The 25707-nt window shown below is 40.4% G+C and overlaps 1 long non-coding RNA gene across 1 annotated transcript in view; it reads right to left on the bottom strand.

Moving 5' to 3' along the window:
* LOC129146901 (uncharacterized) overlaps positions 1-11259 on the bottom strand; it is a 29624-nt gene extending 18365 nt beyond the window's left edge. Inside the window, exons 1-4 of the long non-coding RNA XR_008554262.1 lie at positions 11197-11259; positions 10722-10789; positions 7088-7207; positions 6630-6816 (exon numbers count right to left, since the gene is read on the bottom strand). This is a non-coding gene — a long non-coding RNA (uncharacterized LOC129146901). The remainder of the gene's footprint in view (positions 1-6629; positions 6817-7087; positions 7208-10721; positions 10790-11196) is intronic.
* Between the last annotated feature and the right edge of the window lie 14448 nt (positions 11260-25707).

The raw sequence follows: 25707 nt of genomic DNA, 5'->3' as shown, positions 1-25707 counted from the left end.
CACAGAGGTTTCCAGAGAGTGGACAAGCACATGCAGTCCTGCACTGCCTTGTAGGACACCTTCTAATACCTCTTGGTTGGTGTTTGCCAAGCCCTTTGGCTGCAGTTCAGCCAAGTCCAATGTGTAGTGTTAACTCTGTTCAGGAGTGGCATGAAAAAGGTTTCATGCCAACCCCTACCAGCTTCAGAAACAAGAGCCAGGTCATTAGTTTGAATTGGCTCAGGATTTTTCTCTCTGTTTCAAAGAGCTGTGATTCGTGTTACGTGCATCCTGACACAACGTGGCATGCCATATCATGCACATTTTAGCTCTAACTTTATTGAGCCACAATGTGTCATCCTTCCTGATTACCCTTTACCACTTTGAATAAAGTATAGGTGTTATTATGGCAGCTCCTAAAAGCAAGTCTATTGATCTATTAAAAGAAGCACTTTTAATTAAACAATAATATGTGGTTGAATCACGATGCCAAGTCATAAATTTCTATGAATGACTGCCAGGGGAGGGCATTGCAGAAACTTATTTGAGTTATTTGCCAAGTTTGAAAGCTGTTCTTCCAAGAAAACCTTTCTCCCTCATTGGGAAGCCAATATACTTGGAATTTTTATGTTGCTATATTTGAAAGACATCAAACCTGTAATCAAGTCATGTTTCAAAATAGGTGATCTTATTTGACTCCTGCTGGTTGTCACCTAAGAGAGAGTTCATACTTTATATTAAGAGCCATTTCTCCCTGTGTCCTTCCTGAGCAGAGAAAAGGCTAGTAAGGGAGCAATTACAATCATCTCAACTCATGTTGCCTATTTAAAATTTGTAATTCTTGTACAATTATTATGGCAGATCTGCATAGACCAGATAAACCCAGAGTGAAGCTTTAGCATCATTTAGGACCCTCATGGCCAAACCCTTCACTGGCCTGAACATCCCTGTCTATAAAAGTAATTTTACCTAATTCCACAACATCAAGTCCTTTTTCAGTCTTAACTCCGTGCCCTGTCTTATCTTGTAATCATTTCCCCTCCTGGCAGGTTCTTCCCTCACTTTTCTGTCTGTCCAGATGTCAACCATCCTGAAGGCCTGGCTCAAGCTGACCTCCTTCATCAGTTTCCTCTGAAAGCTTTAGCCTGGAATGATTTTCTTCTCTTGCTGAACTTATTTAAATCACAAATCTATCTCTGGTATATATAGTCCTCTGTCACTGCTGTTTCACAAATGATCATTGAAGGTTTTGAATCATATTGAAAACTCCCTGTGGGACCATGTCTCGAATATTTCCTACTCAGTACTGTGCATATAGTAGCTGCTCACTAAATCATAAGAAAACTAATAGCTGCACATTTTCTTGCCATGACTGACATCGTAAGTTGGATAAAATTAGTAAAGCAGGTTTCAACCTGTGGTAGGGACTTTCCCTTTAAATTTCGTTTCCCATCATGGTCTAAATAAAGAAGAAACCAACGCCATACTAAGATTTAGAAACTGAGATAATAAATCTGCCTTGTAAACTAAAGGATAAATTAGACTGATCCACAGGCCTCAGTCACCATATTGTGATTTATTAAATTACACTCTCCCAGCAAAATTGTTATGCATGTTGGTATTGTAATGATCCTGACCAGTCAGGAAATGGGTGTAATTGAAATACAGTGACTTATGCTAACAATTTAAAATGAAAGTAACCACTTGTCCATGAACCATTAATAAACACACATGGGAGGCAAGAGCAGATAGGCTAGCTGTGCCCAGAGGCCAAAAAAGCCCAAAAACTTAACACTTATGAAGCTGTATAAATATAGGAGCTAAAATAAGTCAGTCTGATACACCGTGGACTCCATGCCCATAGGGATCTGCACTGTTATCCACATTTGACATCTGTCACTGGAGGCAACAACCCCTACCCTTGCCCCATAAGCTGACATCACCAGGGAAGTTGTGGACCCTGAATTATTAATCTCCCAATCTCAATCTCATCTTAATGGTTTGTAACCCTCCCCACCTTACCGGGAATTGAATTTTATGCTTACATTTTTGTGATGTGGATTTCCCCCAATAAATCAGATTGCTATTATCTGTGATTGGCTTGAGTCATAAATGGAACCCCTCAACCCAGGTGGGAGATAGCAAGTTGAGATCTGAACTACAGACTACAAAAATGAAGTAATTGATTCAATATAGTAATAATTAAACCTCATCTTTTCTGTTTAGGTCTCAGGAAAGTAAAAGCACATACATTATATCCCTGAGTGTTATTTATTTTATAGTAGAATTCCCTTCTGACTTGATGTAGTGGCTCATGCTTAGTGGTTCTTAGTGGAAAAAAGTGGGGACAAGGAGGATTATGTCTGAATCCTGACACTGGAGCTTTCGATCAGAGCTGCTGTGTCAGTAAATCATTAAGGCTAATGAGAATGCCACTGGCTTCTGATGGATGACATCATCACCATCACCATCATCACCATCATCACCATCATCACCATCATCACAGCATGGTGATCATGCCTCTGGGTTTGACCACCTTAAGCCTATTGTGCTGCCGTGGTTATTTTATTGATCGATTACTGAGATATAATTGACTTAAAACATTATATTAGTTTCAGAAGTACAATATAGTAATAATGATTTAATATACATATATATTGTGAAATGATCATCACAGTAAATTTAGCTAACAACCATTACCACATATATCAAGAGTTACACAACTTTTCTTCTTGTGATGAGAACATTTATGATCTATTCTCTTAGCAACTTTTAAATATACAATACAGTATTTATTAATTTTGGCCACTATGATTTACATTATATCCCTGAGGGTTATTTATTTTATAGGTAAAATGTGTACCTATAGACCCCCATCACCCACTTTGTTCATCCCCGACCATTGTTTTGGTTATTTATTGCACACATTTTCACTCTTAAAACTGCTCCAATTTGATGATAACTTAAATAGTATCTAAAATTATAGATGATGTTTAGTGAGCATTTACTACATACCAGACACCTAGCAAGAATGTTATTTGTTTTCATTTCATGACAACCTTGTGAAGAAGTAGTCACTCCCTTGGCCACCACTTGACAGATGATGAAATTGAGGCAGGAAGTTTAAGAAATTTGCCCATGGTTACCCAACTTGCAATTGGCAAGCTGGGATTTCATCCTAGGTATCTGGATCCAGAACCCTAGAACTAAAACCCCACACTACCAGCACAGACAATATGGGAGTTCTTGCTCTCCAAACATCAGTTCCATCATAAGATATTTCTATTCCCGGGGAAAAACCCTGGTGGTTTTTACCCTGGAGCCACATATAGAAAATGGGAGTCTAGTTCACTGCAGCCATTTTAATCTTTACTTTGTTGTTCATTTAACCAAATAAATGAATTCCTTTCCTTAGTAGGAGACTAACTCCAGAGCCCTTGATTCAGTTAAATCCCAAGAGTGGGATGAAACAGATCTGAGAAGGCTACAAATTATTCAAGGCTAGCCCACAAGATCATGCCTCCCTGTCACCTGTTAAAAATCCACCATGTGTAGGTAAATCACCTCACACATGCATCTTGCCTGTAATCATCACCCCACCCTGGAGGTGCATTATTATCCCCCTTTCACAGATGAAAAGGCACACTGGGGAACTTAGGTGACTTGTCCACAATCCCTTAGCTAATACCGTTCAATGCTGGGATTTTCAACATGATACCTGACTTCAAAATCCATGACTCGTGGACTTGTCACATCCTATCGACTACAAAGTTTGTGATGAATTAATATGTGAGTAGTAAACATACATAAATATTTTCCCTGCTAGCCAGCACAAAGTTAGACACCTTGCTATTCATTTATTCAGCAAGTATTTGTTGAGTACTTTCTAATTGCCAGGTCTCATGGTTGATGATGGGGAAATAAGGTATTAAGCATGAAGAGATCGTTTCCTTCATGCAGTGGGAGTGTCAGGCACACAAACATATGCTATAATGTGAGAGACACTAGGCGTGAGTGACAGCGCAGCTCCTAATGGGGGAAATGCTCACTGTTCTCTGGGTGTACAGAAAGAGGGGATATGAGCGACAGTGGAAGTATCTCCAAAATGTAGGTCAAAACTAGAGTGTGACCAAAGTTATATATCACATGAGGGTTTTGGGTTATGTTTACAGGAGGATACACAAGATAATTAAGCAGACTACAACATCTATAATTGGGGGAAATGCTGGGGTCAGTGAAGAAGGTAAACAGAAGCAGAAATCTCATAGGTAGACACCAATTAAGAGGTTACTGGAGAGGTTTGCTGTAGAGGTGACCAGTGCTTATAAGAACTGAAAATGAGATGAAATTCAGTGTCATTTCACTGAAACGCAGATTTCTATTTAGGGTTAGATTTGGCATTAGGTGCAAAGGGCCTGGACTAATTCCTAGATTTCTGACATCTGTTCAGAAATGTGGTGCCCTGGGGCTTCCCTGGTGGTGCAAGGTGTTAAGCACAGCACTGTGAAGCTATCTGCAGCCTCTGTAGCACAAGTTCGATCCCCAGCCAGGGAGTTACCCACATGATGCAGCAGACCTCTCCTGTCTCGCCCACTGCTCCCCTCATCAGTGTATGTCAGTAGGTCTGCCTGTTCTGCTCCCCACTCTGTCTCTGGTGAATTCTCTCACTGCACTTCCCCTGCCCTGCCCCCGCACCTCTGGCCTACACCCCAGTTCTTGTATGCATAAATAAATAAATCTTTTTTAAAAAAAGAAATGTGGTGCCCCTTACTATGATAAGGAAGAACATATGTTTTGCTTTCATCAGGAGCTAGTAAGAGAGGCAGTTGCTGGAGGAGTGGACTGGAAATCATTGCCAAGGAGGTGGTATTTGAAAGTGTAGAAGGAAAAAAAAAAGCTTTCATCCTGGTTTTGATTAGTGAACATTACAACTTGACTGCTAATTGGTAGTCAAAGATGGCCTGTGTTTGGGTAGCTTGCATGAGCCTGTCATATTATTCACGACTCCTTCAGGGATTAACTTCAGTGCAGAAAATTAGGTTTGCTTTGCAGATATATTTCATAGTTGACAGTTTTTACAGGATGTGTGTAGAACCCAAGTGGTCTCAGGCTGTGGTCCAGTTCCAGTTCCAAACCACTGCCAGATGAGACTCTGAACTACAACAAAGTCAGGGAGAGAGAAACAACACGGCCCAGGAGTTGTGTCCATCCCATGTGCTTATACCTCTGAACTGAACTTCTAAGAATCAGCCAATTTTCTAGAAAGTGCATTTAAACTTGGGAAGGCAGCTGATGAGCTGGCCCTGCTGATAGTGCTGCTGAACCACGGGACTCACCAACTGGCTATGGAGTATTGGCACACACTCCTTTGGGGCTTCACAAGACAGAAAAGCAGGTGGTCTTGAAACTATGGCATCTCCACCTGCTAACAGGCCATGACTCCAAAGAACAAGTGGAGGTGATCTCATGTGAGCCCCCACGTCAGAGGTGGCTTGGCAGAGGGGTTACACAACTAACTCAACCTAACGCCCTGGATCCCGGACCCACAGTTTATTATCTCTGGGATTGGGGCAACTATCATAAATGCTCTGTGCCCACATTTTCCCATCCTAAAAAAGCACACAGGGCCAATAGTTGTACTGAACTGATAAGATTCAGCCTGATAATCTATGCAAAGTGCTTAGAATAATGCATAACACATTGTAAAGACTAGATAAAAATTAGCCATCTCTTTTTATAATAAGTTTGGGCTTATTTGCTGCTCAATCCTGGTCTGCCATATTTTTCAGGTTATTCTTTCTGAAAATTACACAATATCCATGACCCTGGACTCTTTATACTCTGCCTTCACATTTTCTGTACAGATGTGCCTATAGGACAATCAGGACTTCTGTTGTGTGAGGATTTCGAAATGACAGGTCAGTGTATTCATTTTCCCAAAGTACTTTAGTTTGGTAATTCCTCTATCACTGGAAGAAGATTAGAACTTGACATGATAAGAAAGTTAGATCAACAAAAACCTTCGATCCAGAAGATAGGATAAGACAGAAAGTCACAGACTTCTATGGGCTGGACATATAACAAGGCGGACTTCTAGCAAAATGCCTGCTGATGACTCAGTTTATCTGTAAAAGATGAATCAAGCGGAGGCGCATAGTGAAAGAAATGGATTAATAGTGTTGAAGATTAGATAGGAAGGAAAGGCATTACGGGGGAGATTGTCATGGTTAATAAGAATAAGCAACAGAATGACCACAGTCTGAATAATCTCATCCGACCATTTGGTTGATGTGCTGCTTATGGGAAAACATTGAAAAGCAAAGAAAAAAAGAGTCAAAGGACATACAAATCCACATGTCTGGCTTTCAATCTTCCCTTGACAAAATGTGGGGGTTGAACTAAATGACCTCTATGGCTCCTTCCAGTGCCATTGTGTGTAGCTATACAGTTCCACCGTGCAGAAAAAGCAGGGGAAGTCCAGTTTTATATATGCACATGCATGCACACACATGCATGCACACATGTGCATACACAGTGCACACACATGCATGCACACATGCATTCACACATGCATGCACTTGTGCACATACATACACAAGCATGTGCATACACATACACAGTGTTCTGGCACAAAAGTCACAGCTACTTACTGTTTTCCCAATTGTTAGATTTTAATTTCATCTCTTATGTGTGCCAGTGACCCTGTACTTTTATCCTTCTCTGTTTTCTCAGCAGCTACGGTTTTAGTGAGTAGGAGCCACAGGCGGTCAGACCTTTCCCACCGTTGCTCTTATTGTTGTCCCCTGTTTGTTTCACTGTAGCTGTCAGAGGGAAGCTCTGTAAATGAAATGAGACAGGGTGCTTATCTCTAGAGGCAGGTAGGAAGTGGGAAATGTGGGGAGAAGAGGTAACCTGCAGCCAAGTTAATACAGGAATAGCACCTTCCAGAAAGAATGGTGGTTTTGGTTACTAGAAAGGATTAAAAATATATCTAATTTCCATTATTTGCTTCTTTCTACTGATTTTCTGATTTATTTGTTCTTTTTCCATAGTATTCTACAGTATTCTACAGTTAATTAAGCTGTAGAACTAGGTTATTTGGCATTACCCTTGTTTTGTTTTTGTTTCTGTGGGCCTGTGTTACTACGAACTTCCTTTGCAGCGCTGCTTTTAGAGTACCCCATAGGATCTGGTAGCTGGTCTCTCCATTTTGGATGGTTTCACTGATCTGTGGGATATAAATAACAAAAAAAAAAAACTTATGCTGGCAAAACACTGCAAAAAAATTTTTAGAATTAGTGGAAAATATATTGAGAAATAGAGCAAATGGGAGTGGTGATCAGGGAAAGGCAGGAATAGGGTATGGCATGGGAGGTTGGTGGAGGTTGAAACATATGCATGTTTGAATGTGTGAAAATGTAACCCCAAAGTTATATAGACATGTAAACAACCAACAAATGAACATAAAAATATAATTTGTTGAGATTAATTTTTTAGAAAGCTCTATGCAAAGATCTAAGAGTTACAATAAAAAATAGGGCATGACTACATTTTATCAAATGCTTTTGTGGCATCTATTCAGATAATATCCTTTCTTTAACTTTATAGTATTGGGAATTGTACTACTTTTTCTAATATTGAAGATATCTTAAATTTCTTGGGTTATGCCCATTTGATATGGTGTGTTATTATTTTAATATTCTGCTGGAATCTGTTTATTGGTGCTTAATTTCTATTTTTGCATCAATATGTGGGATTATCTATACCTTCCCTTGTTACAAAGCCAATTTTATTATTAGCTCTATAAAGAGAACTTGAACACCGTCTTTCTTTATACTCTTAAAATCTTAAGTAAAAAAGACTTCATGAAGACTTGAAATTATTCAACTCTAAAACAAACTAGATTAGCACATTTTGGTGTGTGGGGAGGGAGTGGAAACTCTGACAATATCTTCTATTTCTTTTATGTTTACTGATGTGTTTATTAATGTTTGGTATCATTTTTGTTCATTGGTATTTTTCTAGATGTTGCTACATTGAATACAAATTTCAAAACTCAGCATGGATTTATTCAAAGCATTTTCTCACAATTCTTTTTTATTTTCTAAGCATGTGGGAATGAATCACCCAATATTACTCTTAATTTTAGTCACTTGCAACTTTTCTTTTTATCTTTTTGTCAGGCTAGCTAATGATTTGTTTTTTCCCACTTTGAGGTATGGCATGTAAATTCAAGGTGCAAATGTATTGTGATGACGATTAGGTACATATTTATATTATAAAATGACTGCATAATAAGGTTAGTTAACATAACTAGTGACTTATTAACTTTCTCTTTTTTCTTATATAAGTAATTATTTGACTTACTGCATACAAGATATAGCATGATGAAATCCAGTCAAATTTGCACCAATAATTGGAACAAGTCTCCTCCAGGTGTGAGATTAGGAGACTAACCTGTTCAGTTTGGGCACAAATGGTATCAGTGGGAAAATAAGCATTCCGGGCTTAGCTATTTTTTTCCAAAACTGCATGGGGAAATAAGAATGTCTGCCTTAGACCTGAGTATGGAATTGTGGCTGCTTATGAAGTGTAGGTTTAAGGGCAAAAATCACTTTAAAATCTAATTTCTTTCCTATTTTCTCTCCCTTGCTCAGTCATCATCTCTCCATCTTTCTTGGCTACGCTATTCCTCTTTTCATGCATTTAGTCAATTGGAGTTAGAAGGAAAATTTGCAATCAGCTATTTTACAGAATACGTAGATACTTCTAAAATATATTCAGCTTGAAAATTCTGTATAATTGATGATGAAAGGAAGCTTCAAACAAAGTGCACAGTGGGTGAGGGTGAAGAGCAGTGAATATGAAGCATTTAGAAATTTGAAATGACAACAATTTGAGAAGCGAGTTTTAACCTTCAGAAAAAGAACACAAGAAACCGAATGATGAAAATTATATAATTTTTTGTTGCTGTAAATACCAAGGTCAAAACTTAACAATATTCCTGAAACAAGGCTCTTGTAGAGACATGAAAGGAGTTAGTCTCTTGTTCAAGTCAAGCCCGCAGGATTTTATTTTTTGCATTAGCAGTGAAGTTTGATTTTAACAAGCAAGCCCTGACCTTCTAACATTTACTTTATGTACACAGAAGTATTGTTTTTTAATCCTTTTTCTATCTCACCAAAGTTATTTAGATGCAAATAAGCCCAATTTCCTAGAAAAGTCCACCATTACCTACTAAGTTTGGAGTCCACGTGGTATATTATGACTTACAAACATGTATTACCCTCTGGCCTATCTCAAGGGTCATTGTAGCTAATCTAGAGTTTTAAAAATCTGGTAGCCATGGAAGCTACAGGCCGAATTTGCCACAGCATCCTGCATCAGGACCAGGTATCCATTTAATAGTAAACAGCACTGAATGCCTGAAGATCATTTGAGGTTCTCTTGATCTAATTCTTTGCTTTGATTTGGGATGGATTTCATTGTAGGCACTGCAGATTTGTTTACATGGTATCAGTGGTTTGCAGATAAATATGCAAGAAACTCCATCATTTTGTATACTTGACCCACAGACCCTTTTGTCTTATCCCTGAATCATCTAACCCATGTGTGAGGAACAGAGCGCAGAGTCAGATGCAAGCAGTGAGAAGAATTTCTCAAGCATTTAGTTTCCAGGATCTTATTCAAGTCTCTTCCTGGCTTTCTGATAGATGGCGTGATGGGATTGATAGGCACTGATCTCAGTTTCACAATGTTGACAATAATACTATGAATACAGATGCTACTGCTTTGTAAAACTTGACTAATTCCAGGACCTTCACAAAGCTTTTTACGTATACACTTGGGGGTCTCTCCCATATCACACCCCCTCACAGCAAATGCATGACTACAGGCCTGAATCAAATATTCCAAACAGTGACTTGATTGGGACTTAAGTTCCATCTCAAACTCTCACTTTGCCCCGTGGCAGAAAAATCTTGTCTAGTTACTTCTAGGTATGCTCACCCTGTTCAGGACTGAAATGTAAGCTTTTGCTCCTCCTTTCTTCCCTGAGTGACATCTCTCCCCAGAGACTATTAGGCATCACAGCATTGGACAATATTAATGTTTTAGGAACTGGTGTCTCCATCTTCTTCTTCGATATTTTTATTTATATTTCTTTTAAAATATTTTTTGAGTATTTTTAAGCATTTACTTTTCTATGTGATATTTGGAAATAGCTATTAATTAGTTTCAAATTTTCTGCTGGCCCCTTACATGGGATTGTCATAAATTTATAGCTGAATTAAGGGAGAATGGTTCTCTTTACAATAATGAGGCTCTCTCTATAAAAAGAGGGCATGTCTTTGTATCCAGCCCAAATAGGTCATGCCCTTGGGAGAAACATAAGGTCTCTATACTTTGCACACATTCACACTCATGCACATACGTCCCTGAACTTAGCATGTTGTAATGGAATTTTCTCTTGCCATTTCCTTCTATAGATTTTTAGTTCTTTAAGGGCAACTCTTGATTGTATTATTGTGTTATGCTGTGTTAATGCCCAGAACTGCGGACAGTGTTAGCATTTAGTGAACAGTCAATAAATAAATGGATGAAGTCACCACAATTAATTGTGCATTTTCATTGACCCTTCCAGTAACTGAGTATGAGGAAGTACAGGGGACAGCAGCTTGTGATTAATTCCCAGACCTCGGCTCTCAAAACCAAGTATTGTTCTAGCTCCTCCTGTCACTCACCTCGCTGCTTCCCACCAAACTGAAAGGTCGAACCAACCATCAGAAAGACAGGCGACACTCATTTCTGTCTGTGAATGAAAATTTCATCAGTGCTACAAGGAGGGCCCATCAATATTCCCTTTCCTTTAAGGGACGGACAAATTGACTGCAGAGAAGGGCTCTTTAGTGCCTAAGTTTTTTTATAACAAAGATATAGAGACTTTACACAACGTCCTCAGCTCATTCTTCTTTGGTCTGTGGTGGGAGAATGGGGATCCTCTGCTCAAACAGCTCTTTGGAGGAAAGGATAGAAGTTCCAGCATTTTAATGTGCCCAGCTGCATTCGAAGCTGGAAGCGGGCCTGTTCTCAGGATTGGGGGCTCTTGTGGGAAATGCCTCTGGTGCACTTTACTGCCCGTCCCTGTACAGCACAGCCCAGGGGCACCCCGGCCTCCCCAGCTACAGGGTCTGGATCATGAGAGACCAGCGAGCTCACTAGTGAAGGGGGAGAGAAGCACGCGCAAGGGTTCCAGACCAACGCAAGTCTCTTGAATCTCTGCCTTCCGAAGTGATGTCACAATAGAAGAATGAAAATTGACCCTTGGCTGGGGGCCTCCCTGGTGGCGCAGGGGTTAATTCTCAGCACTACGAAGCTGCAACATAAGTTCAATCCCCAGCCAGGGAGCAAACCCACACACGGTGCAGCAGACCTCTCCTGTCTCACCTGCTGCTCCCCTCAGCAGTGGATTTCATAAATCCACCTGTTTTGCTCCCCACTCTGTCTCTGGTGAATCCACTCACCTCCCCACACCTCTGGCCTACACCCCTGGCATCTTGCATGCATAAATAAAGAAAATAAAAATTAAAAAAAAAAAAAGAAAATTGACCCTTGGTCCTGCTGGGGGAAAAATTTGGGGGGGATGGCCGCTGCTTCCAACTGAAGCAAAGTTGAAACACCAGAGCCTTCCAAAAGTGTTGGGCTGACCACACACACATAGGGAAACATCACAGTGTATTTTCTGTTGAATCGTTGCGACAGATGTTGATCATTACATAGGCTCTTGTTCCTCCTCTAATTTATCTATCACGAAATTGAGACCAGAACAGTTGAGATGACTCGTCAGTAGTTGCATAGAGAGACCTGGCATGGGAACTTGAGTCTTCAAGCAAATAGCCTAAGGTTCCTTCCACTTTCTCCCATTACCATTATTTAATCCTGACATACCTTACATTTGCATGCGGTTTTTAATTCAAAGATATTTCCTGTGAGATTAGGTACAAATAGAACCACGCGTCAAAGCTAACTATAAATCTACTTTCCAAAAACTTAGCATTTCTCTAGAATGCTTTTGCAAAATGCATTTTAACATACTTTTCTGGCTTAAAGTAATTTATGTCAGGTCATGGAGAGATAGCAACTGTTGGTTCACATTATTATTATCTTAGAGAAATTCAGGCTATTATCTCTCATTTTATGTCTGGCATAGGTGTACAGTTATAAAAATCACAATTTTCACTCTTTCTAAACCATGCAACATGTGTGGAAAGTATCTCTTTGGCACTTATGATGGTGATAACACACCTTTTCTTTTCAACCACATTCATAACATTTTTGACAAATTTAGGATAGTCTGACAATTCTTTCCTGGCCGCTTTTGGTGCCTGGCCATAAAAGATTTGACAATGGGATCTAAATCATATAGTAAAACATTCCATAATGAACGTGCTTGCAAAAATTGAGCTCCAGTTTGCATTCCCCAAGCGGTAAACACTGAACTTAATAATGGATGCAAATATAAAGGGCAGTTGCTCATCAGTTTCACTTATGCATTTAGGGTCTATTTATTCATAATTATGCATTTATCCATTTCAGTGTGTCAGATTCCAAGCTAGGAATAAGGATTCAGTGGTAAATAAAATAGACATGATCTCTATCTTGAAGTTCATAGCACAGCAAGCTGCTTAAGAGTGAATAACCAGGAACAAAGAGAAGGCTTCTTGAAAACTTGAAGGATGGGCAAGAATCAGATAAGAAAGAGAGGGAGGATTCAGAAGAGAGTGAAGCAAGGTAGAGCAAAAAAATTGTTTTTATTTCCTCTATTTGAAGGGAGGAAATAGTGCTCCCTCCCCTTGTGCTCAATGGTTACGTAAGGTGACTTTGGCTACCTAAGGTCAACAGGAACTGTCCTTCCATGACACCTAACTTCTGCTCCCCAGAGGAAAGATGCTCACTCTCTCATGCTCACAGCTCAGTTAATTTCCTCTTCCTGTTGAGCCATTATATTCGTTCTCCTGCTCCTCTTTCTGCTCTCCCTCCTTTTCCTCCTTCCATACAGACAAGTAAGAGGATAAAATGTTTAAAATGATTTTAAAACTTCAAATAGTACAAAATTATGAAAAGCAAAAAGTGAATCACTTTTCCATCTACCACCTCTCACATTTTTTTCCTGAAGTAATCCTTTCACCTTCTAAAAACATATAGGAAATGTATACTACTTGATATATCAAAATATATATAGTGCAAGTCTTTAGTATGAAGTACATTAATTTAAAAATCCTATGAAACCCACCACTCAAAACAAGAAATAGAATTACGGCCATATCATCCCTTTCCCCAATCCAGAAGTCATCATACTCTTGAGTTTTGTATTATTTCCTTGCTTGTCTTTATTGACTTTATGAGACAATAATGAATACATCTTTAAATTTTCATTGTTTTGAGATTTATAAAATGATATCTACCTTTGTACTGTCTTCTGTTACTTGTTTTTCTACTTGACATTATATTTCTAAGATTCAGCCATGCCATATGAGTAGTTGTGACTTTTCAATCTCTCTGCTGTATGGTATTCCACAAGGGAATATATCATAATTTATTTGTTTTCCTGTCAATGAACATTTGCATGCTGTGTCCTTTTCACTCCACCCAACCATCTGTGCAGCTATGCATCCTCATACATCTGTCTGTCTGTCCATCCATTTGTCCATCCCTTCATCCTTACAAATAAGGCTGCTATGAACATTCTAATACATTTCTCCCGGCACATGCATTTTCTCAAGGTATACGCCCATTTCTAGGATTGGAGCAGAGTCATAAATACATGCCTAGTCAACCTTAAAAAAATAATGCTAGCTTGTTTTCCAAAACATTTTGAATCTTTATACCTTTTGCTGTACTGCTTCCTCACCAATACTAGTATTGTTGATTTTTTATTTTTGAAAACCCAGCCAATATAACATTGTATTTTCTCATGTCCTTAATTTTCCTCATCATAAATAAGAATGAGTTGTTTTGTGCTTGTTCAGAAACTTTAAAGTTCTTCATATATTCCAGATATTTTTTACTTTTTGATAAACATGCTGTAAATAGCTATTTTCTCCCCACCTCCAACTAGTGGTTTATATTTCAATTTCTTTATATTTATAAATGAATAGAATTTCTTAACTTTTTTCTTAATATAAAGAATACACTCTACAAATGTTGCCTTATTATGATTAGAACTTTTCCTTTATTTTAAAACAACTCTTTCTGCTTCCTTAGCTCACATATTCCATATTTTATCCCCAAAACATAAAATGTTAATTTATATAGAATGATTTTTGTGCCTGGCATAGAGATCCAATTTCCTAGTCGTTTATCAATCCACGCTATTTGTTGACTAGTTTAGTTCCTACTTTCTTCCACTTATCTGCATTAGTCATCAAGTTTCCATATAGGTGTGAAGTTGTATCTGGGCTCTTTCTTCAGTTGAATTAATCATTCTTTTCTGCCTCTGTCCTATTCCATACAGACAATGACTTTATTATTATAAGTCTTTATGTCTGGTATGGAAATTCCCCCTCATTGCTCTTCGGAGTATCTTGACTGTTCTTGACCCTTTGTTATTCTGCATCAATTTAAGGATCAGCTTGTCCTAGTCCTCAAATAATTCTGCTGGAATTTTAATTGACATTGCTTTGAATTTATAGATCAACTTAGAAAAAAATGCTATCTTTACAATCTTGAACTCTTCTTATCCAAGAATATTATATATTCTCCCAGATTTGCTCCATCTCCTATTATTGGAAGTAATGTGGCAGCTTTTAAAATTAGGCTTTCTAATTAGTTACTAAGTTATTAAAAGGCATTTAGACTAGATCAGGGGCACTCAGAGTGGTAAGGCTGCAGACTGGAAGGTTTAACCTTATAATCAGTCGCTTTCATTAATGTTCTTATTAGTTCTAACAATTTGTGAATTCTTTTGAATTTTCTATGCATAGAATTATATCATTAGCAAATGAGTGTTTTATTTTAATCTTTTAAACTTTTATTTCTTGTCTTAGAGTTTGCAGTCAGTGTTGATCGTTGGGTTGAAGCAAGAATAATTAGCTTCCTTGTCTTATTTCTTATTTTAAAGATGTTTTAAATAGTCTGCCATTGTGAAATGGCAGGTCTATTGTAAGATAAGAATGTTTCTCATATTCATATTTTACTGTTTCCTCCCCCTACAAATGAACTGGTTATTTTCAAGACTAATGGGCGTCATTTCAATAATGAAATTTCCATGTCAAGTCAATTGTACATTTTGGGGATAAACTCAGTTTGTTCATGGTATATTTGCATCATGTAGGATTTTTATTTATATATGTTTTATTTATATGTATTTTACATCATTGTTCAATTTTGTGCAATATTTGTTTTCTCAGATGTAGTCCCCATAAAATTCCCATCACCAGTTCACCTGTGCACCATCACCATAGTCCCTTGTGCTCTTCCCTCCCTTGTTTTCACCTTTCCCTCCTTCTTCCCTACAGAATGTCTCTGATTGATAGTTGCCTGTTAATTTTGGGTTTTTATTTATTTTTTTTCCTGACCCCTTATTTGTTTTCCCTAACCTTCCAAAAACTATCAACTCATGGCCAGTTATGTTTCAACTACACCCTTTTCTCACCCCAAACATTTTAGAGAATATCATGAACATTATTTAATGAATATTTGGGTATATTTTTCTACAATATCAAGAAATATCAATATCTTTAATTATCCAGTGTTCGAAGTTTCTGATTGTCTTATAACTTACTTTTTGCAGTGTGTTTATTTAAACCAGAATCCAATTAAGTTCATCCACTGTAATTGATATTATGCCTCCCCCTGCCTCTTTTATTTTTTTCCTTGCAGTAAATTTAGAGAAACCAGATGGCTTGCTTGGTAGAATGTTCTACAATCTGGATTGTGCTAGCTGGTCACTGTGGTATCGTGTCTTCCTCTGTTGTTTATATACTGAATTGGTAGTTGAAGCTGTTGGTTTGATCACACTATGCTGAATTTATGGCAACAAGACTTCTCGGGTAGTGGGGTGTCCTTCTTTTGCAAAGAAGGTCTGTTTTCTCTCTTTCTGTTGGGTCACCTCCCTGGCCGGGGTTCAAACTCGTGCTGCAGTGGCTGCAGATTGCTTCATAGTGCTGATGCTTAACCCCTGAGCCACCAGGGAGGCCCCTCTTTCTGTGTTACAAAACTTTCTGTGTTGATGACTATTACCAATGCTCAGTCATTCATTAGGACGGGCAGGTAATTTCAGTGTTCCGATTCTATCTCTTTGTCTTTCTATATTAGTCGAACTTCTACAAAGAGAAACTTTCTCTTACCAGTTAGTTTTTCATCCTGAGATAGACGTAGTAGCTATAAAAACGCAAGGTAAATACTTCACGCCTTCCCTTCATTTTACCAAATTTCCAAATAATGACATAAAAAGCTTTGGCTAAGTAGCTTTAAAAGTCAATCATATTTTTTTATTTCCAAGATTAGCTGTTCAAATGGAGCTCCTCTTTGAATTTGCCACCAAAGTAAGACATAAAAAGCAACTGTGTTACTTTATATTTGCTTTGGTTTTCATTGCCTCCCAATTAAAAAATAAAAAAGATTAGTCACTGTAAAGGCAGGAAGAGACACGGAGCAGGTTTTCTATGACCCTAGCAGATGGGGTAAAGGAGAAGTCCTAGGGCCCTCAGTAGTTTCACAGGCTTTTATTGGGGTTTACCAGGCACATGGCAGGCAGGGGTGCTGGCTGGGAGGCTGGCAGGCCTCTCAGCCACCAGCAAGTCTTCACTCCTTCTGGGCTCTCCAGTGTTCTCTCGTGTTCTCTCTGCTTCTCTGCTTTTTTCCCTGTGATTTTGATATATTTGCTATCTTGTTTTAGCCAATTCTCCAAATTTTTTTCTTTTGGCTTGGATAATGGACTATTTTTAAGTAATGAAACTGTCATACTGGACATTCATGGACAATGCTGCTGACTAATTGTTGCTTCTCTTACACACATTGTAACCCTAAAAAAGACTGTCTCCTGGGCCTCCCCTGGTGGTGCAGCGGTTGAGCGCTGGGTTGCGAAGCTGCCCGCAGCCTCTGCAGCGCCGGTTCGATCCCCGGCTGCTCCCCGGCCCCCGGAGGAGAGTCCCGCATGGCGCGCAGACCTCTCCTGCCACCCGCTGCTCCCCTCAGCAGTGTCCTTCGGTCCTTCTGCCTGCTCTGCTCCCAGTTCTGGCTCTGGTGAATTCTCTCGCCCTCCCGCGCTTCTGACTGTACCCAGTGCTTGTATAAATAAATAAATAAATGTTTAAAAAAAAAAAAAAAAAAAGACTGTCTCCTAAGACTACACCCTGAGATTGTGCCACCATAGATATGGTGGAATAAAAATTAAAAGGGGGGATTGTAACAGGGTGGTCCCCAGGAAAGGGGGAGGTTCCCTGTCCCACCCAAGGGAGGGTGGAGCTGAGCAGGAAGAGGAGAAGCTGCAGAAGAGACTGAGGAAGGAAGCAGGATGGAGCCAGGAGACCTGGAGGAGGCGCATGGAGCCTAGAGACATGTGAAGAAACTGCGTTTGTCTTTTGGTCGTGGACTGGGTGACACAGATGTGGGTGAGACCCGTGGGGAGGTGACAATGGCAGCTTTTATCTTGATGTTGATTTTGCTCTTTTCCTTCCGGGCTTGTCCGGTTGTTTCTGACCCTTTTCTGTGGGTCCCCACTGGAAGATGCTTTAGACTTGTAGCAGGCTTTGGGTCCTTGCTCTGGGCCAATCCCATATGGATGGACTTTTACCCACGAGGGGACGGGTAACTTTGGGTGCTTCATTCAGAAACTAGACTTTTTGCCTTACCTGTGTTGTTTCCTAGTTTAATTAAAGTTCCTTCCCATTAGAGTCTCATATGTTTTGTGTTGATGCGGCGGATGGCAGAACCCATTTAGAATAGGCAGGTTTGCGGGGTTTGGGCTGCCCCTCTCCCTGTCCTATAACAGCCACCCTTATAAGCCCAGTCTTAGCCCAGGTGAATCCCATCTACCTAGGCCCACACCCTACTCCAAGTGCCTGCCATCAGGCATGCATTCAGGACCTCAAGGATCCATCATCAATCCTGATGGTGGGAGGGCAGAAAAGCCTGGTACTTTACTTACCCTACAATCACATTGGTTACCCAACATATGTAATCCTGCAGGAGCTTTGATATTTTCCAAAAATCAAATCCATTGTCTAAAAATAAAGTGCTTTCATATTATCAAGGAAATCATTCAAAATGACATGTGGATTTCTAGCTTCCTCTCTATCCCCCAACTCCTATCTATCTATCCATCCATCTAGCATGTATTTATCTAACATCTAACTCTTTTGTACTCATATGATGATGAGCACATACTAATTCATCTGCTGTGGCTCAAACAGGTGACTCCTTGTTTTCTGGTGTCGATACTTCTAGAAAATCACGTTTACCCCAGCTGAAGATAGGTGTTCCTCAGATGCAAAGATGACTCACTCCTCATAGCAGCATTTCCTCAGGAGAACTTTCCCACCTGTTCTGACTCTCTGATCCCCTAAGGCCTGGGCCAAAGCAACCTTTAGTAGAACTTTAAAGGTAAAACTCCTGAATTAGATCCACTTTTTCAGCTATTGCTGCCAAATCGCACACGTGGGTGGAGGTTCTAGGTCAGAGGGGCCTCCAGACTCAACCCTCTGCTGTTTAAACAAGCTCCCCGACAAAACCAACCAGAATTGTGGCAAATGCACCCCCACCTCCCTTACAAAGAATATTGAAAGAAGTGTGCTTTGTCAACATGTTTTAAAAAAGACCTGCATTATCTTATTTTTCCAGGGAAATAGATGTCTACTTGACTTATAGTTACATAATTAAGAAATCATTAAAATGATTGTCACTGCAAGAAATACCATACCCAAAGTAACTAACTGATTCTACTATTTTTTTTAAAGATTTACTTATTTATACATACAAGAACTGGGGTACAGGCCAGAGGTGTGGGAGGTGAGAGGATTCACTGAAGACAGAGTGGGGAACAGAACAGGTAGTCTGATTGAAATACGCTGCTGAGGGGAGCAGCGGATGAGACAGGAGAGGTCTGCTGCACCATGTGGGTAGCTCCCTGGCCGGCCGGGGATGAACTCATGCTGCAGAGTCTGCGGACAGCTTCACAATGCTGTGCTTAACCCCTTGCACCACCAGGGAGTCCCCTTGATTCTATTTGTTGATTTTAGAGCAGCTGAAAACTTTTTAAGTGTGTTTCCTCAACAGCTAATGGTGTCCTTTTCTTTACTAAGCTGCTCACTCCACTATAGAAATGTTTTCATTCCATGTCACAGATGCACAATACTCAGTTATTGTGATGTTCATTTACCATATTTTATTGAACAGTCCCTCGCAGGTGGACATTTGGATTATTTCTTCTTGGTAATATAAACACAGCCACCAACAACAGCCATTTCAATTACTGATCTCGTATGTGTCAGTATGATGCATTTAACACACATCCTCCCATTTCATGTCACAGCACTCTTGTGAGGTGAGTTTATAATGGCCCACTTACAGATAAGGAAAGGGAACTTTGCAGAGGTTAAAATGAGATGCCAATGGAGCAAGCAGCTCTAAGCAGCAGAGTGAGGATGATGGACGCAAAGGCCATGTCCTCGGCACGCGCTCAGACTGCTTGGTCCCCAGATTGAGGTCCACAAGGAGGAGCAGAGGACACAGGATCCTCTCTCCCTTAACCCCCACAGGCTCATGCCACCAGCTCACATGGTTTGCAAACCCATCAAGGCCAAGATTCCTACCTCTTCCAGATGACAGCCCTCTGCTGGGAGAAGATTTGTTAAACAGCTACACAAGATTTGGAGAGTGGCTCAGGGCATCCCCGTCCAGAAAAACAAAACACGAGTGGCATGGAACAGGGCAGAGATCCTGCTTTCACTCTGGGTCTCCACGGATCGCCCTCCACTCTTGAGGCTGCTGTGTTTCCCAGGTGGATTCATTCTGGGAGAAGGAGGAAATCCTGGGAGTGAGCATGCTGGGACAACCTTTCTGAAGTCAGGGGCTCCTGGGGTTTTCAAGGCCCTGCTGCCTCTCCTTCCTGTTCTAACCTGAAATGGCCTTACTCCCCGTGGGCCAATTCTGAACGGGACGGGGAGTTTGGGGAGCAGGGTGTGGGAATTTCTGGAAGATTTTCCTTCCCCTCCTAGCCTGGCCTAAATGTGGGTAGAGCTAAGACATCAGAGAATATCAGCCCTGGGGTGCCCCCAAAGTCCTGGCAGTTGTAGGGATTAAAATGTTGGCAGTGCCTGGGGCCAGGTGACAGAGGCCAAGGCAGAAATTGTGCAGGACCTTAGAATGGGGACAGAGCGCAGCGAGGCTGGTTCTCTGTGCTTTGAAGCTGTGCTCTGGTTGACCGTGCCAGGGAAGGAAGCCATTCATGTGTGCTGAATGATGATTCTCAGGGGTAGATGGGCAGGGAGAAAGAAGCCAAACATTTAGGAAGTTCACAACTGACCTTAAAAATTGGGTCAACCTGGCATTCTATTTTTGAAGCAAGAAAAAAAGGAGGTAATAGCTCATAGCTCTGCAGTATTCAGGCACTGAGCATTTACCCACATCATTTTAGTTACTGCTAGTGACGATCTCAAAAGAGAAAAATTCCATTTTACAGATAGGAAAATTGAGACTCAAAGACCTTCAGTGGTTTGCCCAAGTTTGCAAACCCAGGATGTAGTGGAGTCCTGACTCACACTCAGACCTGATGACTACCAGTCTAGGTATTTAGCATCTCACAATGCTGGCGCCTCTTCGTGCATTCATGATTGCTCTCTTTAACATCTGCTACGTACGTACGAACCACGTATCATCCCAGGGATACAACAATGAATGAAAGACATGGTCCTTGTGCTCATGGAACTTATCCTCTGGTAGGAGAAAAATAAACAAGGGGAAATAACTAAAGAAGTAAAACAAAATAAATAAATACCATGATTACAGCCTGTGAGCACTGCTAGGACTCCCATCTTGTTTTAAAATTAAATCTTCTTGGGCCTTCCTGGTGGCTCCAGGGGTTAAGATGCAGCACTATGAAGCTATCTGCAGCCACTGCAGCACCAGTTCCATCCCCGGCCAGGGAGGTGACACACAGGGGACAGCAGACCTCTCCTGTCTCACCCGCTGCTCCCCTCAGCAGTGTCTTTGGTCCATCTGCCTGTTCTGTTCCCCATTCTGTCTCTGGTGAATCCTCTCACCCCCACACACCTCTGGCCTGTACCCCAGTTCTTGTCTGCCTAAATAAAAATAAATCTTTAAAAAATAAAAAATTAAATCTTCTTAAAAGTATCCAGTAATAAACAGAAGGAAAGGAATCCTATATAAATCCCCTTTCTATTGAATTTATCCTTTACACTTAGTCCTTTTATTTCACCAGAGCTAAAACTACAGGTAAGGCTAAACTATATTTTTATAATTAGTAGTATTTTTTAATATTCTGAATTCAATGTTTCCCAAACCCCCAAAAATTGATTTCAAGGGATCCAGGCTTATACCATACAGCTCTGTGAAGTGTTTAGAAAATTGTTCCCAGAAAAGTGGGAATCACACCCAAGAGTAGTGGAAGCAGTGGGGGGGGGGTTTCTCAGCAGGAGGGGCCGACACCCTCCCATGGAACATCACCTTCTTCTCTTCCACGCGTTGGAGCTGTGTGAAAATCTTCCATGAACAAAGGCAGGACATTAATTCAACCCATAATTTGAAAGACAAATATATCAGATGAAAAGTCATCTAAACAGTGTTATTATAGTCCACAATTATCATTGTTCTTCCATGTAGTTAGAAGATTGAAATCTGAGCTATCTTTTTTTTCTGTATGTTCATAAATACCTAGGAGGAAGGGAGTAGGAGCTGTTCGTATTCCCATCACTTCCTAAACGGCGTTTGAATTAAAATACCGGCCTCCTACTTGTCTACCTGGAGTTTAATGAGATTAGCATCTCCAAACTGCTGCAGGTTTCCCAGAGATAGGCATTAGGTAAACATATGGTATTATTATTGTTATCATAGTGTCATTACGTTATTGTAATTGTGTGGATTCTCCCATAAAGCTACACAGAATGGGATCCTAGCCCAGCCCATTATTTGTCTAGTGCTTTGAGCTCAGATGAAAGGCACATTCAATTGTCTTGTGTTCACATCACTACCGTGATTATTGTTGCATTTACGACTATGGAAGAATGAAGCAAATTTCAAATGCATCGCAACAACCCTCCCCAATTTTGTTTTAATGTTTCCCATGTACCTGCACTGGGGTGCTAGTGCACATCTATTTGCTGACCTGGGATAAGAGCGCACTGGGGTTTCTGATATCACCCGGGGCAAAGAGGAGACAGACATGATCTCCTGGGACCGTGGTTTCTTATCCCTGTTGGCCTAGAGCCTGGTGAAGATGCAGGGCCCCAGGCCTGTCGACAGCCACGCTCAGGTAAATGGTTCTGGTTAAAACCAGCTCTGAGCGACTCTTCCGTTGCACTTTCTACTTTTAGGAGCCACAAATGGCTGTTCTGAAAGAGATTAAGATGGGATCCATTTCAAAAAAAGGAAGGAAGAAGAGCTAGAGAAGCAAACAGCACACCAGAGAATCATTTTACGAGATTAAAGTAGTTGATTCATCACTAAATAGACCAGCTGGTAAAGTCCAGAGTTTATTTCAGGAGGGTATTAACAGATCTCAAGATTTATGTTATGGGTGATGAAAATTTTAATTTGGAGTTTGTGAGTTTGGGATCTGCCTGATTTCCTTGCTGTCTCTGCCAATGTCATATTCAAAGGTCACTTTCATTTCATTGTATTGCTCCCCCTCCTGCCACCCCCAAACCCCATTATGGATCTAGTATTATGGATCTTCTTTCAGTTGTGTTTTTAGATGAGGCCTAATTATTTACGTCTAAACCTCCCCCTTAAGGTTTGTGTTTCCTTTCATTCCCTCCACTGAAGGTCCAATGACATATACCACCAGAGCATCTGAAAAATGGCATAATTTTTAAATGGAAGATGCTGGAACCCTTTATCCCATAGATGGAGTTCCTCGCAAGCCTGAATATCCTCACATTTAAATGACGACAACATCTCCCAGTCGATGAACCAGCTGTTAACCGAAATTTTATTATCTCTTCAGGCCTCACACTAATATAATACAGCCCCGCGTGATTTATTAAACAAGCTGTGACAAGAGCGGTCTTCCCTCTCTTAGCAATCCTGATTGGTTCTTGGGCTGGTGTTTCCGATGCTGCTGTGAATGTCATGGTGGAGAAAGCCTTCGTTCTCTGATCCACAGGCCCCACCCGGTTCTGCCTGAGGAACATGGCTGCAGCGCAGAGCTGGGCTCCGGATGCAAACAATCAAACAAAAACGTGGCTGTGCCTCCAGCTGCTATTTCTCCTAGAATCTGTGGGTGCATTTCGCAGGCAGCTACAGGTTGCAGCTGATCTGGCCGAGGCTCTGTGCGGCTGGGGGTTCATGCCGCCTCTTGATTATCAGAACAGAACAGATCTGGCTGATGCGCGTGGTATAAAGAATCCCAGGGAGCCGGGGCGCCTCATTCTCCAGCCATTCTCTCCAGTTTTTCTGCTGTTGCACTCCGGATAATTGCAGTTTAATTGGGTGACATGAAATGAAAACTGTGTCCACATTATCCAGGATTATCTCTTTTTCCTGAAGCCTGCCACCAGTTGAAAGGAGCCCATTTATCAGACCCAAGAGCTGCCCTCGGCTGCTTTCATGAGCAGGGAAGAGTGTGAGAACAGTCTGGGAGAGGGAGAAAAGGAGCTGACAGCTAAGAAAAATTATTTCAGTTGTTTATCATGAGGAAAGTTTATCTGATTCTTTACAAAATGATATGGAGGCTGGCGTGTCGGGCCCCGAGTAATGAACGAGGACTGGGTTGGCTCCTCACATGGCTGGACCCGGCACTGCCTCTCCTTTGTGTGGGCACAGATCAACTTTAAAAGCTTCTTTCAAGCAGCATGAATGCACTTCATTTTACCAAAAAGAACTTTGTATTGATAGCTAGAAAAAAGGAAAGTTGTTTAAAAAGGAAGGGGAGACAATTGGGACAAAATGAGGAGCTTTCAGTTTCTATTATGAGCTTGTCACTCCTTTCTTCTGCTCTGTTTATACATTCCCTGCACAATAACGTCTCTTTGCAGTAATATGTTTCCCCTTTTTCACTATTCATATTGAAAAAGCCCTCACATCATGACCATGGTAATAAATATCATAGAAATGTGGGTATAATGTCAATTTGCATTCTGCAAGATCAAGGTAAACTTAAGGGCCCACAGACTATTCTGCTAATGCTCATTCATCATCCCGGTGATCCAGGTAAAAGAAGGACATTGTCATTACATTGCAAACCCCTTCTGTTGCTATTGCACTTGTGTGAACATTTTAGCCTAATGCACCAATTGTTAAGTAGAAAGAGCTGTCTTTGAAATTGTCTATTGCATTCAAATCCCTAGCTGCACAAGGTCTGGGCAGGAGGCGTTTCTATTCACAAAGAAATAGAAGGCTTTAGTTCAGTAAGCACAGTGTCGTTGAAGGTTACCGGGGATATTGTGTTTTTTAAATAAAAGTTGACGAATGGGGGGAAATTCATTATCTATAATGGCAGCCGAATATGGAGCCCACTTCTGGGGAAACTGTGGCTGAAGTCCTGACCTTTGGACTCAGCCATCAAAGGATGTTCTACCCTAGGACGTCCAAAATGTGGTGGGCAGAAAGTTTTTCATGTTGTGGAAGGAAAGACTGAGTTACAAGTCTGAGTTCTCTGAGGTATGTGCTGTGCTATCACACACGTGGATTCAATATTCTCGCAATGCCTGGCGTTCAATTTGATATTGACCTTCAAAAATAAGGAGAGGAAAGTCTCTAAGGAAATATGGAAGATCAACAGTAGATGTTACACAGAGTATGAATATTCATGATGTATTGAGGTCACATAAATCAGCCTCCTCCAGACTCCAGCCTTTCTTTTTTCTTCCAGCAGAAATTAGAGACAGATACCCCAAAGCAGTGACTTCCAGAGGATTTAGATGTGCTCTTTGTTTTCCCCTGCTCGGCAAGCAAGTGCACAAGTGTAGAGACTCAGGTATTCAGAGAATAGTTACAAATCTCTTAAAGGTAACTATTTGCTGTCTCCTTATGCAGAGGATAAAGGTAGACCACTATTTGTTGTCTTGAAGGTAACTTTTCTGCTTAGAATAATTGGCGATTTTTTCGAATGAAGGATGTGCTTTTTTAGATTTTATGTTACAATTTGTAATATAAAGAAGCCCTAAAGAAGTTCAAAGTCATATCTGTTTTCTTGTGATTTGTTTCCCTTTATTCGGCATATTTGCTATATATAATTGAATATATTCCCAGGCCTCTATGTACTTTCACCGATTTTTCTTTCTATTCGAATTATTATCCATTTGGGTTTCTTTTAAGTCATATGTGATATATTCAGAAAGAAAAAAAAAAACCCCAGATATATGTCAATTGTATCTCAATAAATCTGGGTGGGGAGGGGAGAGAAAAACTCAAGTTGAAAAGGAAGGAATCACATTTGATTTTTGCCAAAAGGCACAAATGCAAAGTTAACCTGCCTAGAAATCTCGGAATTTTACTGTATGGAGAAAAAGTCAAATAAAATGAGAGATGGACAGAGTTTCTCCAAAAGGT

The sequence above is a fragment of the Talpa occidentalis genome, unplaced genomic scaffold, assembly GCF_014898055.3.
Source record: "Talpa occidentalis isolate TD23 unplaced genomic scaffold, MPIMG_talOcc4v2.1 talOcc4.5, whole genome shotgun sequence".
In the NCBI taxonomy this organism is placed as follows: domain Eukaryota; kingdom Metazoa; phylum Chordata; class Mammalia; order Eulipotyphla; family Talpidae; genus Talpa; species Talpa occidentalis.
This window is presented reverse-complemented; position numbering and strand designations above follow the sequence as displayed.